Source organism: Heptranchias perlo, chromosome 6 (genome assembly GCF_035084215.1).
Source record: "Heptranchias perlo isolate sHepPer1 chromosome 6, sHepPer1.hap1, whole genome shotgun sequence".
Lineage (NCBI taxonomy): Eukaryota > Metazoa > Chordata > Chondrichthyes > Hexanchiformes > Hexanchidae > Heptranchias > Heptranchias perlo.
Window position 1 is genome coordinate 58,258,660 of NC_090330.1, and position 18,194 is coordinate 58,276,853.

Sequence of the window (18,194 nt, forward strand, 5' to 3'; positions counted from 1 at the left end):
TGTAGGGGAATGGGACTGTGGATAGTTCTTCCAGTGAGTCAGCACATGCATCATGGGCTGAAAAGCCACTTTCTGTGTGGTAAAATTCTATGATTTTAATATTTCACAGCTTGTCAAATAAATCCAATAAATGTTCAATAGATACAAGCAGTTACACTTTATGGTGGTATTGTTTAAAGAAATAAACAGTAATAATAGCTTGCTTAATAGGATCCCAGTATAATTCCTCCAAGTCTTTCTGACTCCCAGTAACCACTTTGGTCAAACCTATGAGACATGTCCTCATTGCACTAGTTTCCAACAGCAACCTGTTATACCACCCAATGTCTATACTATTTATTACATCATGTGTCAGGTAAATCCAGCACACTTCAGATATCATGCCTCTGGTCTCATATTCTACAATTTGCAAATTTCTGTGTCACATTTGCACTTGATTGGCAGAATGTTATGTTTATAAAACAATAACAAATCACAACTGAAGACATTTGGAAATTACCAATGAACAGGTCTCAAATGAGAACCAAAATTATCAAGAATTATCAGGAATTTCAAGAAAAACAAATCGAGTACTGGCAGTTAGCAAACAGCTACCAATAGCTAGGAACAGAAAAGAAACCAATGACATTGCTTGAAATACTTTCTGAGCATTGTTTTGGCTGTCATCTTAGTTCCTCTCTGTGCTAAGGGCTTTGTACTGGAAATAAGGTTTGTAATACAATAAACCCATTGAAAATCAAAATAGTCACAAGAAAAATGATTAAATCTACAAACAGAATAATAGATTAGTGACTAAAAATTCTGCTTATGTGTTTCCAGCACATGCCAGGAGTGCATGCTGCAAAATTGAGCTTTCCCAGCCTGTGATTTTCTATCCATTTCTGCCAGGTATGTATCTGCACTGATTGTATGCTAGGTCCCAACTGAGAGTCTAAGAATAGGAACTCCTAACTTAGGGAATTTGTGCTCTTGGCCCTGCCCATCCTTACATCAATGGCCTTGAAGGGAAAGACCTTACAACAAGGAAAATGCCAAGAAAATGGGTGAATTTGAAAAAGAAAAAATATGCTGGAGGCCTGAAATGAAAACAAGAAATGCTGGAAACATACAGTAGGTCTGACAGTCTCAAAAGAAAAAAATTCCACAGCCTACCAGAGCTAGCTTCTAGTGAAGAGACCTCGCCCAGTGCGTTAACCTTCTTACGCTTCCCCAGAGGCCGACAAACACACCCCAGCAGTCAATGTACACCACAGTCCAATGTACATTTTGCAGTACACGTATTGTTTTAGGGCTGATAGTTTATTCTGCGGCCCATCTCTTAAAATGATGTTGCAATGGAGAAAAACAGCAGTGGCCATAATTTACGGTATAAATGTAGCAGAAGCAATAAAACTGTATATTTTAAAAATAATTTTAAGATAATTCACCTACACAATCTGTAGTGTGATTAGAATACACAATGGGAAAGTGATTGCTTATCTAAAATATTCCAACATAACTCATTTTCACCTGTGCTACAATCCAGTCTATTGAATATATTGTGTAATATTCTTCATGCGAGTGGCTCAGTAAACATCACACTGTACTTAGCTGTTTAATGTGTATAACAAAACATGTACCCTCATACAATTAGAGAGAAAGAAAATTATTTAAAGGTATAATATAAAGATGCTATTCAAAAGCTCATCAGTCCTATTATGCACTTTAATTAAATGAATCCTTGTCCTTGATGTGTGCTGTGTGATTACTCCTAATCAGATAATAACAATGCAGGGGCTCCTCTTTCGCTGCCTATCACAGGCATCAAGAAGCTGAGGTTAAGTAGATTCTTCCCTCACCCCTTCCCCTCTCTTCCAGAACCATGATAGGGTCCTCCTTGTCCTCACCTTGCACCCCACCAGTCTCCACATTCAACGGATCATCCTCCACCATTTCCGCCACCTCCAGCGCAATCCCACCACCAAACACATCTTCCGCTCCCCTTTCAGCAATCAGTAGGGACCGGTCCCTCCGCGACACCCTAGTCCACTCTTCCATCACCCCCAACACCCGCTCTCCTCCCCATGGCACCTTCCCGTGCGAGCGCATGAGATCCAACACCTGCCCCTTCACCTCCTCCCTTCCCACCATCCAGGGCCCCAAACACTCCTTCCAGGTGAAACAACAGTTTACTTGTATTTCTTAGTATACTGTATTCACTGCACACAATGCGGTCTCCTCTACATTGGGGAGATCAAATGCAGACTGGGTGATTGCTTTGCTGAACACGTCCGCTCTGTCTGACCTGCCGGTTGCTTTTTGAGGATGTAACTGGTAGAATAAATAAGGGAGAACCAGTGGATGTGGTTTATTTGGATTTTCAGAAGGCCTTTGATAAAATCTCACATAAAAGGTTAGTGTGTAAAATTAAAGCACGTGGGATTGGCGGTAATATACTGGCATGGATTGAAAATTAGTTAACAGACAGGTAACACAGAGTAGGAATAAATGGGTCTTTTTCGGGGTGGCAGGCAGAGACTAGTGGGGTACCGCAGGGATCAGTGCTTGGGCCCCAGCTATTCACAATATATATCAATGATTTGGATGAGGGAACCAAATGTAATATTTCCAAGTTTGCTGACAACACAAAATTTGGTGGGATCATGAGTCGGGAGGAGGATGCAAAGAGGCTTCAAGGCGATTTAGACAAGTTGGGTGAGTGGGCAAATACATGGCAGATGCAGTATAAGGTGGATAAATGTGAAGTTATCCACTTCAGAAGGAAAAACAGAAAGGCAGAGTATTATTCAAATGGTGATAGATTGGGGAATGTTGATGTACAAAGGGACCTGGGTGTCCTTGTACACCAGTCACTGAAAGCAAACATGCAATGCAGCAAGCAATTAGGAAGGCAAATAGTATGTTGGCCTTCATTGCAAGAGGATTTGAGTACAGGAGCAAGGATGTCTTACTGAAGTTATACAGGGCCTCGGTGAGACCACACCTGGAGTATTTGTGTGCAGTTTTGGTCTCCTTACCCAAGAAAGGATATACTTGCCATAGAGGGAGTGCAGCGAAGGTTCACCAGACTGATTCCTGGGATGGCAGGACCGTCGTATGAGGAGAGATTGGGTCGAGTAGGCCTGTATTCACCTGTATTCAGAGTTTAGAAGAATGAGAGGGGATCTCGTTGAAACATATAAAATTCTGACAGGGCTAGACAGACTGGATGCAGGGAGGATGTTTCCCCTGGCTGGGGGGTCCAGAACGAGGGGTCACAGTCTCAGGAAACAGGGTAGGACATTTAGGACTGAGATGAGGAGAAATTTCTTCACTCAGAGAGTGGTGAACCTATGGAATTCTCTACCACAGGAGGCTGTGGAGGCCAAGTCACTGAATATATTTAAGAAGGAGATAGATAGATTTCTAGACACAAAAGGCATCAAGGGGTATGGGGAGAGAGCGGGAATATGGTATTGAGATAGAGGATCAAATATGATCATATTGAATGGCGGAGCAGGCTCGAAGGGCCGAAAGACCTTCCCTTTTGTTCTTTCCTCCCTCCCTTTCCCTGGCTCTGTACTTGCTTAAAAACTTTAACTCTTTTAACATCTTCCAGTTCTGATGAAAGGTCTTCGACCTAAAACGTTAACTCTGTTTCTTTCTCCACAGATGCTGCCTCACTTGCTGAGCTTTTCCAGCATTTTCTGTTTTTACTTCAGATTTCCAGCATCCGCAGTATTTTGCTTTTAAGTAGATTCAAGTGTGGTTTCTTGGAAAACTGAATTTAAGTGCTTACTGAATTGATTTGTTGAATATCAAGATGAGTACATTGATAGATTAAGGTTTCTTGGTATAATTCTTGAAAATTAATTTAAAAACTAAAAAAGAAAAAGAAGTAGAAACCTCGGGGATAAATTTTAACTTCCAGCCAAGAAGGGAGCTGGGGGGGGACGATTTCCGGGTGCGAAACCCGGAAGGTAAGTGGGTGGATCACGACCTTAATGAGACCGATCAATGGCACTTCTGGGTTTCGTGCCCGGCAGTCAGCCTGATTGACAGGCTGGCTAGCTGTTAGCAGAAAGGAGCTGCACATCAGAGAGATCATCAGGCTTGGAAAAAATCGGAAGGGGGTGCGGGGAGTTGGGGGGACATGGTTGACATCCAGTGGGGGGGGGTCAGCCTCCATCAAGGATGGGGGCAGGGGGGCTTCAGCCACCATCATGGATCAGGGGATCAGCCACTATCTTGGATCAGGGGTCAGCCTCCATCGTGGATCAGGGGAGGGGGGTTCAGCCACTATCTTGGATCAGGGGTCAGCCTCCATTGTGGATCAGGGGAGGGGAGTTCAGCCACTATCGTGGATCAGGGGTCAGCCTCCATCGTGGATCGGGGGAGGGGGGTTCAGCCACTATTGTGGATAGGGGTGGGGGGGTTCAGCCACCATCGTGTATCAGGGGGTCAGCCACTGTCGTGGATCAGGGGTCAGCCTCCATCGTGGATCAGGGGAGGGGGGTTCAGCCACTATCTTGGATCAGGGGTCAGCCTCCATTGTGGATCAGGGGAGGGGAGTTCAGCCACTATCGTGGATCAGGGGTCAGCCTCCATCGTGGATCGGGGGAGGGGGGTTCAGCCACTATTGTGGATAGGGGTGGGGGGGTTCAGCCACCATCGTGTATCAGGGGGTCAGCCACTGTCGTGGATCAGGGGGTCAGCCACTATCTTGGATCATGGGGGGGGGTGGGGTTCAGCCACCATCGAGGGTCGGGGGTCAGCCACCATCTTGGATTGAGGGTCAGCAAGCATCGTGGATCAGGTGGTCAGCAAGCATCATGGATCAGGGGGTCAATTAACACCGTGGATCGGGGGGTTAGCAAGGATTATGAATCGGGAAGGGGGGGATCCAGTATCGGGGGGGGGGGGGGGTCCACCATCGGGGGGGGATGTTGGTTAGCCGATCGCGGGGGTCCTGTCGGCCAGGTGAGTTTGTTGGGCCTCAATGAAGCACTTCTGCTCCTCCAGGCCCACAAGCAATGCAATAAAGGTGCTCACCTCATGGATCCGGCCTTTCCCGCCTGCTTTCACCTGATGTGATTCGGAGGTGATGGGAAACCTGAACAGATATGGTTAAATTCATTTTAATTGTCCAATACATAAAATATTAAGTACCTCAAGTATCTCAATGAGGTACATTGCCCCTTTAAGAATCAGCCCGCCGGATTTAAGTGGATGCGAGACTTCCTGGTGTCTGCTCTCCACACGCAGACAAATCTGCCTGGGTTAAACCAGAAGCGGGCGTGTTGGAGCCGGGATGTGTCCCGCTCTGAAAACTTAGCATTTTCACTGCCCACCCGCCCCCAACCCACCCGTTCTTGCGGGTTAAAATTTAATATATATAGAATATAAAGTATCTTTGGAACTGGAAGAACTTTTATCAGATCAATTAACTTAAATAATAGGAATATTGCTTATTTTTGTTTTGTTTCTGCATAATACATTTCATCATAATTCTTTCTTGATTATGATTAAAGGTTCTGAAAAATCATTGTCATTCAAAGTATTTTTTTCAAGGCAGAATCAGTAGCGCAAAGAAAAGGACTCGACTCCTATGAGTTTGAATTGAGACTGCGGGCTTTCAGTCGGATGAGTTTTATCAGATTCAATCAATTGAACTTTAGAAAAAAATTCTTGCAATCAACCAGTCAGATTGCAGAGTAGTCAAATATGATGTGAAAATATATTTTCTGACATGAATAAAACTTGTCAGTTTTGAACAGTTAGATGAAATATCTTAAGCATAAGTCTCAAAAAGGATCTGCAATATGTGCCTTCGCAGCACTGAGTGATAGCAGCAAACAAAATAAGAGTCGAACACAGGTTCAAACGCTGCTCAGTTCCTGATCTGAGCCGTGATAAGCAGGAAAGGATTGAGAATGGTTGAGTCTAACTTCATCTATTAGATTGTTGCTGCATATGCAACAATCCTCAAAAACATCAACTAGCTTTACTTCTGACTTCACATTTTGCAACAAAGTCAGATTGTCTGATCTGAGTACTTGCTCTCAATAACATTGTACTGACAGTTCCAGTTTTTGAATTAAACTAGAAATGCACTTGAGTTGATGAACCAGCAGCTGAGCCTTCAAAAACCATAAACCTTAATATAAAGTTACTATTCAATAAGTAAGTTAGATTTTATATATTTTTTTGATCACACAAGGCCTACAAATAGGCGCAGGTGCTACAACTTTGCTGATTATGATTTGTTTTAATAAGCCTAATGTAACATTATGAAAATGACCTTCCTCAGCAAAAAAAAACCTATTTATAAACACTCATTGCAAACTGCATTCAACTGCTCATAAAAGCACAGGTTGAAAGCATATTGAATGCCACAACCTCAGACTTAGCATAACAACAGTAAAGAAGCTTTAATACTGTGCTTGAGCTGTTTTATCATGCAAATGACACAGGTGTACATTTCCATATTTATCACAAAATCAATCAGCAGCAATTGAGAACAAAAAAAACATTTTTGCAATCTATAGTGCATTTTAACCAAATTTCTCCTCTCTCCTGAAAGCTTTCACTCCTTGCTGGGCTACTGTTCCATAAGCAATGGTTGCCCTGCAGCATTTTGCAAAGTGGTCAATTTTCATGTGTAAGCCTTCACAGCGAGCATCAGCAGACTATTTTATCACCGGGACATCATAGCTGATGCACAATATCCCTTCTCTTCCACCCAAACCATTGGGTATCAGGCTGGCCACTTGAGGACCACCTGAATCATGACTGTTGTGAGGAACCCAAGCACAGATGCTGAGTGGTGCTACAATCAAAGCCATGCCTCCACTACAACTCTGATAGAACAAACTATTAGCCTTCTGAAGCAGACGCTCCACTGCCTGGACAGATCTGGAGTCTGGAGGCGTTCTGCAATACAGCCCTGACAGAGTCTCCAAATTTGTCATCGTCTACTGCATCCTCCATAACTTTGCTCTGCGCAGGGGCCAAACCTTAGAGTTAGCTGGGGAGGAAGAGGTGGATGAGCAGGAACAGGAAGATAAGGATGCCCATGAAGAACAATGGCCACCACTCCTTCTGGCTGCCAGAGCTTTGTGGCAGCAAATAATCGAGGAGAGGTTCAGTTGTACAATCCTTCCCCTCCCCAATTCACCAGCAGCCACTCCCACTATCTCACCAAGGTCCTTATACCCATCATATGAATGCCCTCAAAGTATACATCTTCTTGGGTGTTGCACTCACATCACAATGAATGTTAAGCCTTAAAGCTAAATTAAGAAAAAAAACCAAAAACACCAAGATGCTTCAGCAGCCATAATTTCATAATTCCAAAAAATTAACAATTACAAACTAAAAATCAGCTTTGTGCAAAGCCCTAATGCCTGACTTCTATGCTCTTTTGCCTCTTCTGGTGATCCTACGAGATGGTTCCCCAGTGACTACAGCTTGGGAAGCAGAAGGTCACTGAACTTACACTGAGGGCACCTGAAATAGCCATGGTGGGCAACCTTGAGGAGCTCTGGCCATTGAGGGCCCAGCTACAGACTGCTGCAGAACATCTGGAGAAGCTCAGCAATTGAGGCAGTATCTGTGGAGAAAGAAACAGAGTTAACATTTCGGGTCAAAGATCTTTCATCAGAACTGGAAGATGTTAAAGGGTTAAAGTTTTTAAGCAAGTATAGGTGTATTTCAGATTTCTAGAATCTGCAGTATTTTGCTTTTGATACAGACTGCTGCATCTTGACCTCAGCCGGGGTAGTCTGGCCCAGGTGACTGTCGGGAACCAACAAGGGCATTGGCTAAGAGGCTGGTGAGTGAATAGGTGTGAGAGAGGACAGAACGTGCCTCTCCCATGGCACCAATTCCACTCTCCTGGGGCTCAGCCTCAGTACTCCCACAGCTTTTTGTGAGAACAGAGTGCAGGAGCAATGTGGCACTCTTAAAGTCCCTATCCAAGCTCTCCTTCCTGCTTTGAAAGTCAAAAGAGATGCTCAAATCCAGCATCAACATGACAGCGGTCTGAGCTCCCAGCAAAGCTGTCAGGTTCCACCAGGGACTCTATCACTGTGGGCCCCACTGCAGTGTTCATAGAGCTGACCACTTGCTCCATGGTTGATTGCATAGTTTTGATGCCCTGCGTGAAGACCCCATGCAAGTTGGAACTGGACCCCTCTCTATTATAGTGCACAAGCTCGCTGGTAGGCAGCCCAGTGAACTTAGAAGTTCTGTATATATTCCCATCAGTCTTCTTCTTGTTTAGGTTGGGCCCTGGAGGTCTTCATCTGCGCCCTCTGCAGGAGGGCTAGTATGTGAGCTCTCTAGCCAACGAGCTGCTTCCTGACTCATCCTATCCTGACGCCCTTGCTCCTGTGCTCTATTGCTGAGAGAATCTCCCAGTGCAGACCCCTCTAGCCTACGTGTGGTGTCAGTCTTTGATCTGGTGCCTGCACTGGTCAGGTCAAGTGATGCTTCTTCTTTTAATGTGCTCTCCTCCTTTTCCTCTGCTCCCTCAGCTTCTGGACCTGAAATGCAAGAGAGGGACAAGGGTTAGCTGTTAATGGCAAGGCTAAGCAGAGATATATGAATGGCTACTCAAAAGAGCTGCACTTTGTTATGCAGAGCGTGTAGGGTGAGATTTCAGTGAGAAGGGAAAAAGAGGGTAAAATGTGCAGAAACTTTGAGGGCTGTGTCCTCCAGATTCGCCAGTAGCCATGGGCCTGATGCACCCCACCCCACAAAGTTGAGCACCTCAGGACATGAAAGCTTGCTTGCCCTCATCCTGTCCCAAGCCTGCTCCCATGTATTGTGCACCAGTTTCTCCCATAAGAAAGAAGGGAGTGTGTTAGTGGTAGCCTAGTGAGATGTTTTGAGGATGTGCATGCCAGGGTAAAGTAGTGTAGATCCTATGTGGAGGATGGTACAGGTGTGGATAAGTGAGGGAAGTAATTGTAATGACAGTAGCAGGTGCAGAGTGTGCGAGTAGCAGCAGAAGGAGATTCAGTTTAGACTGCTGCAGTGATTTGAGGAGTGTGAAGGAAGCAGAGGAGGGGAGGCTTGTGAGTAGTGGGATTACAAGTGGTACAGAGCTCAGGAGCGAGTAATGTGGGATATGAGTTAGGATTCTTACCTTAGCAACCAATGTTGAGGTCATTAAACTTATTCCTACGTTTCAACAAGCTCCTTGGTGCACTATTTCTGGCATTGACCTGTTTGGCTAAATCTTGCCATTGGTGCCAGCATATTTGTCTGAAAGAATGCCTTCCGCCTCCTACTGGCCCACTCCAGAAGGACCTCAATGCAGTGTCTGAGAATATGGGGGCTCTTGTGGCACCAGCTACTCCTGCCAATTTCAATGTTCACAACAGAATTGAAGTTGCCTGCAGCTAAAGTGCACCTTCCCTTTAAGAAGTGGAGGCTGCCTTTAAATGGTGTCAGTGATGCCTGATATCCGGGCCCCCTCATCAGGCAAGCATGAGTAGTGCTGGCAGCCCATCTGTTTTAATCAAATGAGACATGAACACCAATATTGCTCGTGCCTCTTGCACACATGATCAGGCGCGAGGAGCGATCACTCCACACATTTCCTCACCAACTACAGGCCTAAATAAATATTCACCCCAATTGTATTATCATACCGCTAAGAGACTGGGGAATTACTTTCTTGGGGTAATTTTCTGAGTACGCACCGGCAAATATAGGATCCCCATTGCTATTGTGTACTTGGACAATGACCCCCTCTGTCCCGAGGAATTGATGAAACAGCTTTGCAATCATGCGTTCAGGTTGTGTTTATTTTTTTTACAGTATCTCTCCTGTGATCTGCTTTGGGTCATTTTCCATTTTTTCTTTGCCACCCATTTGAGGTTATTAATCTGTTTCCTATAATTCTGTGGCATTGGTAGAATTTTCTTTCACTTTTTCAGTATCATACTCCATGTAAGTCTTACTTCTGAGCTTCATAGCATCATCAACTTTGTACCAAAAAAAACCAAACGGGGTCATTTTAACCTAACCCGCCCAGTGGGAAATTGACAGGATTGTATCGGGCACCTGATTTTACACCTGCCCGATTTTACTTTCCATTGACTTCCTATCCCATCCTTTCAGTTTCTCGCCGGGTGCGTGAGGTTAAAATTAGCCCAAATTGTCTGAGTATTCATAATCTAATTCACTAGAATAAGCAGTTCTGCCTCAGCAAAACATTATTGCCTTTGTACTTAGTCTTAGTCTTTGTTTTGTATCCTTTACCACCACCAGTGCATAATGTCACATGTGTTATCATTAGTCAAAGTACCACGTTCTTGTTTGTTCAGGCACTAAATTTGCATAGTTTCAATCGATTTCTGATTGAATGTCTAAGCTTAGCACGAGACACTACTTATTGGGATTGTCCCCATTTTCATCTGCATGATATATAAAAGTACTTTTGCTACATACCTGTCTAAGGTGCCATAAGCCCACAAGCCAGAATATAGAGTAGAAATGGAAAGATTGACTGATCATACTTGAGAATCAGATATTGTGGATATTGTGGATTTCATGGCTAACATCAAAGGAGGAATGTTTGATCTCATTCTGTAAACAATTTTACAACACCAAGTTATAGTCCAGCAATTTTATTTTAAATTCACAAGCTTTCGGAGATTTTCTCCTTCCTCAGGCAAATTTGCCTGAGGAAGGAGAAAATCTCCGAAAGCTTGTGAATTTAAAATAAAATTGCTGGACTATAACTTGGTGTTGTAAAATTGTTTACAATTGTCAACCCCAGTCCATCACCGGCATCTCCACATCATGATCTCATTCTGTTCATGGACATTTCTAACTATGATTTAGTTATTAGGGGAAACTGAGTGGGAGCAGGGATAAAGGTAGGTGCCAAGATTGCTGGAAAACTAAAAGACACAAGGTTGGCAGATCTAACACGACATATATGTTGCTCTGAACAACTCCAGTACATAACTCAGTAGTTAAAGTGTTAACCCCCTCTCAGACAAACAGCCTCATTTCTCTCCACGGGCTACATCTACATCACTGCTTTAGCTTCGTCAGACCACATAAGTTTTCGGTGAGTCTATAAATTATTCATGATGCAATTTCCCCTCAGGTGATCATACCTCAGAGTCAGATATTGAAGATAGATTTCACAGGTAAAGATCATTTCTCTCATTCTGTGAAAATCTGTGATTTTGAGGACTGTAATGAGACCACAGGACGATGCATCATTTTTCAAGTGAAATTCAGTAACAATACTGAAGCTCTAGAAATTTAATACCTACTCAATCTTTTCCGAAGTATTTGGTAAACAATGGTGTGATCTTGTTTAAAAAAGGATTAACATTTCAGATTTCCCTGCAAATGCTTTCAGCCCCTGAACTCTCCAGATTATTGCTTTGAAATGGGTGTCCTACTCTTTGATTTTGTCCTCCTTTTGTAAGAATGCATTGGCATCTTGATTGTTTAGTTATAGAATGTCAAGTGACTGACTTGAGTATTCATTGTAAAAGTAACAATTAGTCATGAGTACCAAATTCAAATTGCAACCTGAAGCTATCCAGATTGGACCAATTGGGTATTCTGTAAGAGTACATATTATGCTTGGTTCAATCCATGTTAGATTTGGGTTGTCTTGCCAATTAAAAATGTGTGCTGTTATGTTTTTCAAGTCCTGCCATTCCTCATATTGTGGGGTGGGTGGTGAATGCAGTTGATGTTTGTTGTTGAAGCCACAGCAAAGAAAAAGTTTATTTTAAAAATAAAATAGTTTTCAAATTGTAGCAAAGAAGAATGCTTCTAATTTCTAGCAATCTGGAGTTGTGTCCATTTTTCCGGTGGTCTAAAGAGATGATGCATGGTAGTGAGGGAAGGGTGATTGGTCCAGGGAAAGGGGTGTCTGTGTTTCAATTAGGACTTCTCTGTCAGCTATAGCTCAGTGGGTAGCACACTCACCTCTGAGTCAGAAGGTTGTGGGTTCAAGTCCCACTCCACAGGACTTGAGCACATAATCTAGGCTGACACTCCAGTACAGGACTGAGGAAGTGTTGTACAGTCGGAGCTGCCGTCTTTCGAAAGAGACGTTAAACCCGGCCCCGTCTGCTGTCTCAGGTGAATGTTTCGAAGAGGAGCAGGGAAGTTCTGCCTGGTGACCTGGTCAATATTTATCCCTCAACTAATATCACTAAAACAGATTATCTGGTCATTATCACATTGCTGTATGTGGGACCTTGACGTGCACAATTTAGCTGCCGGATTTCCTACATTACAACAGTGACTACTTCATTGACTGTAAAGTGCTCTGGGACTTACTGAGGTTGTGAAAGGTGCTATATAAATGCAAGTCTTTCTTTCTTTCTTTCTCTCACAGATGTTCAGACTGCTGTCATAGAGATATGGGTGGATGTGTGGAACATGCTATCTCTTCTGGCTCTGAAATGCTTGGGCATCAAATTGAGAGAACCTGTGCAGCATGGCTTCACTAATCTCACTGGTGTTATTAACCCTGCTGTTACACTGATTAAATATCATGGTAAGGCAGTCTTTCAAGATGGAAACACATCTACACCCATTATGCAGCTCCTCCAATGCCTGCACAAGTGCCAAAAAGCACAAGGTCCAGGCTGTCCACACAGTAGCAGAAATGCTGCAGTCTGTTGCCGTGAAATAAGGGCCACATGCAGCTAAAATTTATGGACACATCCTGGCATAAATGCCGGGATATGCTCCCCCATACTCCCAGCCTTGGTTGCTGATCATGCCAAAATTCACCTGAGTCGGGGGAGAGCACATGAGTAGCAGGCCTGTGGTGGTTTGAGGCCCATCTGGGCGTCCTTTTGCTAATAAGGCCGAAAATACAGGCCAAAGCTTGCTGTGCCGGGATAGGGGTGCAAGATTCCCTAAAACTACCCCCATCTCTGGAAAAGGGAATGAGCTGCCCCTTAGTGGCCCCTTCAGGGGCTACCTGTAATATTTAAAAAGAAATTCTACTTCTTATCTTCAGAGGTCCAGGATCTGATTCCAGCCTAGACCTCCAGGTGTACCTCGCACTTGTGACTGTTTGTGAGGCATGCCAGGTGAGACTAAGTGTATCAAATTTGTTCAAGGATGCCTTCAAGGTTCGTGAGGGAAATGCCTAAATTGTACCTAAAGTAGAGTTTTAGCTTGAAAGCTGACCACACAAAATAGAGTTCAGTTGTTAAACTGAATGCTGGGAAAGGAGAGAAAAGAAAGAACAAGTGGAAGGTCTGCGATAGGGTAGAGGGCAGATTTCCCAGAAAAACTGCCGCAGCATTGAAATAGGCACAAATGGGAGAGGGAGGGGGGAATTTTCAACTTCACCGTCTGAGTGGAAATCTGGCGAAGTGGATCGCATGCCTGTTATCGAACCTGCCTGATTTATATTTCATAGAAATCAATGATTAGCCAGATCACCACGTAGGCGGTGAAGATGAAATTTACCTCATTTTGAAGGTTGCCACCAACCTTCCATATTCCCCTCATTACTAATATTTTACCCCACGCACCAGTGGCAACAGGGAAATAACAAATAAAAACAAGACAAATGCTTCAGCAGTGCCCTGACAATGTTGCCATTTCAGTACTAACTTTCTATATGGTGCTGAAAGTGTAACCTCCCGAATTGCCCAGTTTATATGGGTGAGTAAAAGAAATAGCGTCAATTGGGTTGAAATGATGGGAAAGTGTATGTATGACATAATGACATAATTTATATGTATCTGACCAGAAACTGTGGGTGGTTCCTGAGTGGAGAATTGAAATGGAGGCAAAATGGGTGGAGATGCACCATAATGGATCTCCATTCCAATTTTCCAATGTCAAATACCTACTTTATACCCTAAAAACAGGCATTCCCAATCTGAAAATCTAGAATGGTATATCTGTGCATGCTGGCTATTAAGACTTAGCTATTGTATTTTGATTTATTGCATTATGATTATTTTTAAACTTTGTAATATCTCTCCAAAATATCTTAATTTCATTTTAGAGTTTCCTTTTTTTAAATTTCTCCATCTTTTAAATTCACTTCTAGGCTAACTTTAATCGCCAGTACTGGCTGTGCAATTCTGTTGGAAGAAAATTCTGGGGAGAAACACTGACTGCCCTTAGGACCTATGGCATAGAGGCTCCATTACAGATATGCCTGGAGTTGCTACACACTCCATGGTGGGCTGCAGTATTACAAAAGCATCATATGAGGCTATGCACAGGTGGCTAGTAGATTCCTCCACCTAAATTGCTATTTTCAGCACAGTGCTTGGCACAATTCTCAATGTCGGCACCAGCACTTAATGCTCAGAAAGCAATTTATTAAAGGCAGGTCCCGGAAGATCCAGATCTCTCAGGTCATCAGTTGAGGCAGGATGCAAACTGGCCCTCCAGACAAAAGGTTCCTTCACCTCCTCTGCCACCACCAGCTACTCCTGCTCACTCATGCTGTGTACACTAACTAGTTCCACTCCTGTCTGAATTCCTGTCTAAACTCTATATCTGAGCTAATGATTGGGAGAGGCAGATAGAGTGAGTGTGTGCTGTGAGTGCCTGATGTACTGAGGTCTGCCTCTGCTTCATATGGCACGAATAGAAAAATAGAAGAGGCAGATTGGTCACACTGCTGTCCTCCCTAGTAGCTTTCACATATAACTCTCAGTAGATAGAATTTCATGGCAAAGAACACCAATATATACTTTTCTGCCTTTAAGTAAATGAGAGAATAGAATGAAGAAGAACAGCAGAAAGTTATCACAAATCCTGAACTGATATTAGTCCTCCTACTTCCCCATCTCCAGTACTCTCTATGGCCTCCCTTCCAAGGAATTCCAAGACTTCCTCTTCATATGGAGTTAGTGCACAAAGGTTAGGAGGTTCACTTCCTACTCATATTCTTTCTCTTTTGGTATAGGCTGCCTTCTCTTTGCTTAATATGCTAAGGTCATTAAACTTCTTCCTGCATTATCTCCAGGAATGCAGGCTGTTCTTCATGAGGTGCATGACACTGGTGCATACCGCCTCCCATTTCCCCATGGCTGCTCCTCTTGGGGGTTTGTGGTATTCACAGCTGAAAAGGACCACTCTTCTCTGCCTCACCTCCCGCAAGAGAATTACTATGGACTCGATTTTACAATGTGGCGGGTTGGCAGCGGGGGCGGGGTAAAGGTGCGCGTAGCAAACCCGCATGAACAAAGCTTACCGTTTCCGATGCGATCGCACGTTGATTGATGGCGGTAACGTCCTCTCCGGGTTTCGCGCCCGGCAGCTAGCCTGGTTGTCAGGAACTACAACGCGAGTGGGGGGGGCGAGAAAGAGAGAGAGCGAAACGTCATCCGGCGCTGGACTGGAAGACTGAGGGGGGGGGGGTTAGAGGGGAAGATCGGGGGGGAGGGGGAAGATCGGGGGTAGAGGGGAAGATCGGGGGGGGAGGGGGAAGATCGGGGGTAGAAGGGAAGATTGGGGGGGGAGAGGGGAAGATCAGGGGAAGATTGGGGGGACGTTGGGGGGAGTGGAGAGGGGGGACATCGGAGGGGTGAAGAGGGGGACATCGGGGTGATGTTGGGGGGAGTGGAGAGGGGCACATCGGAGGAGTGAAGAGGGGGACATCGGCGGGGGGGGTGAAGAGGGGCACATTGGATTGGGAGACATCGGACATTGGAGCAGGTTTCAAACGTAGGTGCATTTTTTAGTGTTCTCACTTCCTTCCGCGGTTTTTTATTTAATTTATTTAGTTTCTTTTTTCCTGATCCGACACTTCATGCCTGGTTTGACCAGGCGTGAATCAGAAGCGGTGGGCAAGCCGCCCGGGTAAGTTAAAAATCTTTCTAATCCCTTCATCTGTCACAAGTAAAGTGCCTTAAGTACCTCAATGAGGTACATTTGGCTCTTTAACTGTCATCCCGTCGGCTTTAATTGCCGGTGGGACTTCTGTTTTCGGGTCGCCCGCGTGCACACAGGTGGGTCCCTGGGAAACTCGGTAGTCGACGGGTTGTAGCCGGCTTCCGAACCTGAATGGGATTTCCGCGATTTTCGGAGCCCCCCCGCCCCCCAACACACCTGCAATTGCCTCCTAAAATCACCCCCTATGACTCCATCACAGCAATGGGGTGCTCTCTGCCCTCCTGCACTCCTTCCACACATAATATATTGTTAGAAACTTGCAGTTTCATCCCTCTCCCTGGCCACTGTCTGAGGCTGAACCAGACCGTTCACAACCTTCGCGTCCTATTTGACCCTAAAACGAGCTTCCGACCACATATCTGCTCCATCACCAAGACCGCCTACTTCCACCTCCGTAGTATTGCCTGTCTCTGCCCCTGCCTCAGTTCATCTGCTGCTGAAACCCTCATCCATGCCTTTGTTACCTCTAGACTCGACTATTCCAATGCTCTCCTGGCTGGCCTCCCATCTTCCACCCTCCACAAACTTGAGCTCATCCAAAACTCTGCTGTCCATATCCTAACTCGCTCCAAGTTCCGTTCACCCATCACCCTTGTGTTCACTGACCTACATTGGCTCCCGGTCCGGGAACGCCTTGATTTTAAAATTGTTATCCTTGTTTTCAAATCCCTCCATGGCCTTGCCCCTCCCTATGTCTGTAACCTCCGCCGGCCCTACAACCCTCCAAGATCTCTACGTTCCTCCAATTGTTGCCTCTTGCGCATCCCCGATTTTAATCGCTCCACCACTGGCGGTCATGCCTTCAGCTGACTAGGCCCTAAGCTCTGGAATTCCCTCCTTAAACCTCTCTGCCTCTCTATCTCTCTCTCCTCCTTTAAGACGCTCCTTAAAACCTCTTTGGCCAAGCATTTGGTCACCTGTCCTAATATCCTTTAGTGCTCCATATCAAATTCTGTTTGATAATGCTCCTGTGAATCACCACACAATTTCTTGCACACCAACAGGCCAACTCCTAATCACAGGTATTTCAATGCCTGGAGCTTGCCCACATTATTTAAATGATGCTGACCCCAGAAATACATATAGCAATTAGTGCATTATTGATCAGGTGGGTATTATTCTCCCACAGCCCCACTTCCAGTCAGACAAACCTGATCGGAAAGTGTAGGCTGCTATGTCTGACTAATGCTTTACATTGAGTGAAACTCCCTACTAGGAGCGCAGGGTCAGTGAATCACCCATCTAGGGAAATACTGAAGATCTGGAGGAGATGAAACACTTAAGAGAAAGTTTGGTCAAAAAGAAAGCAAATGTTAAAGTGAAAAGAAATTCAAAATCACCAATATGAAGCAGAAAATAGAAAGACAAAGACAGTAAGAAGAAACCACGAGAGGCAAGAAACTAAACAGAAAGAAAATGTTTTGAAGGCAGAAGAAATTGAAAATGATGAAAGAAGGAAAATCTACAAAGTGAATGAATCATTACAGATCTATGAATGACACCTGAATCTAAAATGGGTCTTCAATGCAGACTCATAGGGCTTTCAGATGGCTCTCTATATTGCTTGTAATTATGTTATGGACACCACTTCCATATTCTTTCAGTAATAGCAATTTAAGATCACATTTCTGAGTGAAAAGTCGCACAGCACAGCATGATTCGTCATCCTCTGCTATTCTTTATGACACTGTGTTGCTGGTGTTCTCAACAGGAAGAAAGATGCCACTGTGCAAGCAAATTAATCACTAATCATTTTTTCAGCATTATTGCTTGTGAAGGACAAACATTTCTCAGTGAACCATTAAAAGTCAGACAGTGAGCAGATTTTTTTTTAATGGTGATTCAGTCCATGTAAAACTTTTTGACTGTTAATGAGTAATGCTTAATGTTGATAAAATATTGCTCGAAGAGGTAAATAATTATATTCACATTTTCTGTGGGGATCCAACTAGTTTCATCTCATAGCTTTGGTGCAAAATCATGTGGAATTCTCCAAGTTTCATACAGTGACTGATTTCACACCCAGTAAAATGAGGTTGGTCCTTCTCAGGGAGCAGTGGTAATACTGAACATATGAGGTGCATGGTGCAAATTTATGTGCCAGCACCCTTTTAGTTTTACATCATAGTCACTGTCAGCATACACAATTTTGGCACCCTAGTTCACTAGCTAAACAAATACATTGTGTAAATAATTTTTAAAGAAGCATTTGGTGTTGCTCATAACATAATTACAGGCAATATAGAGCAAGTATTTGTATTGTAGGCCCATTTTGGATTTATCTTTCA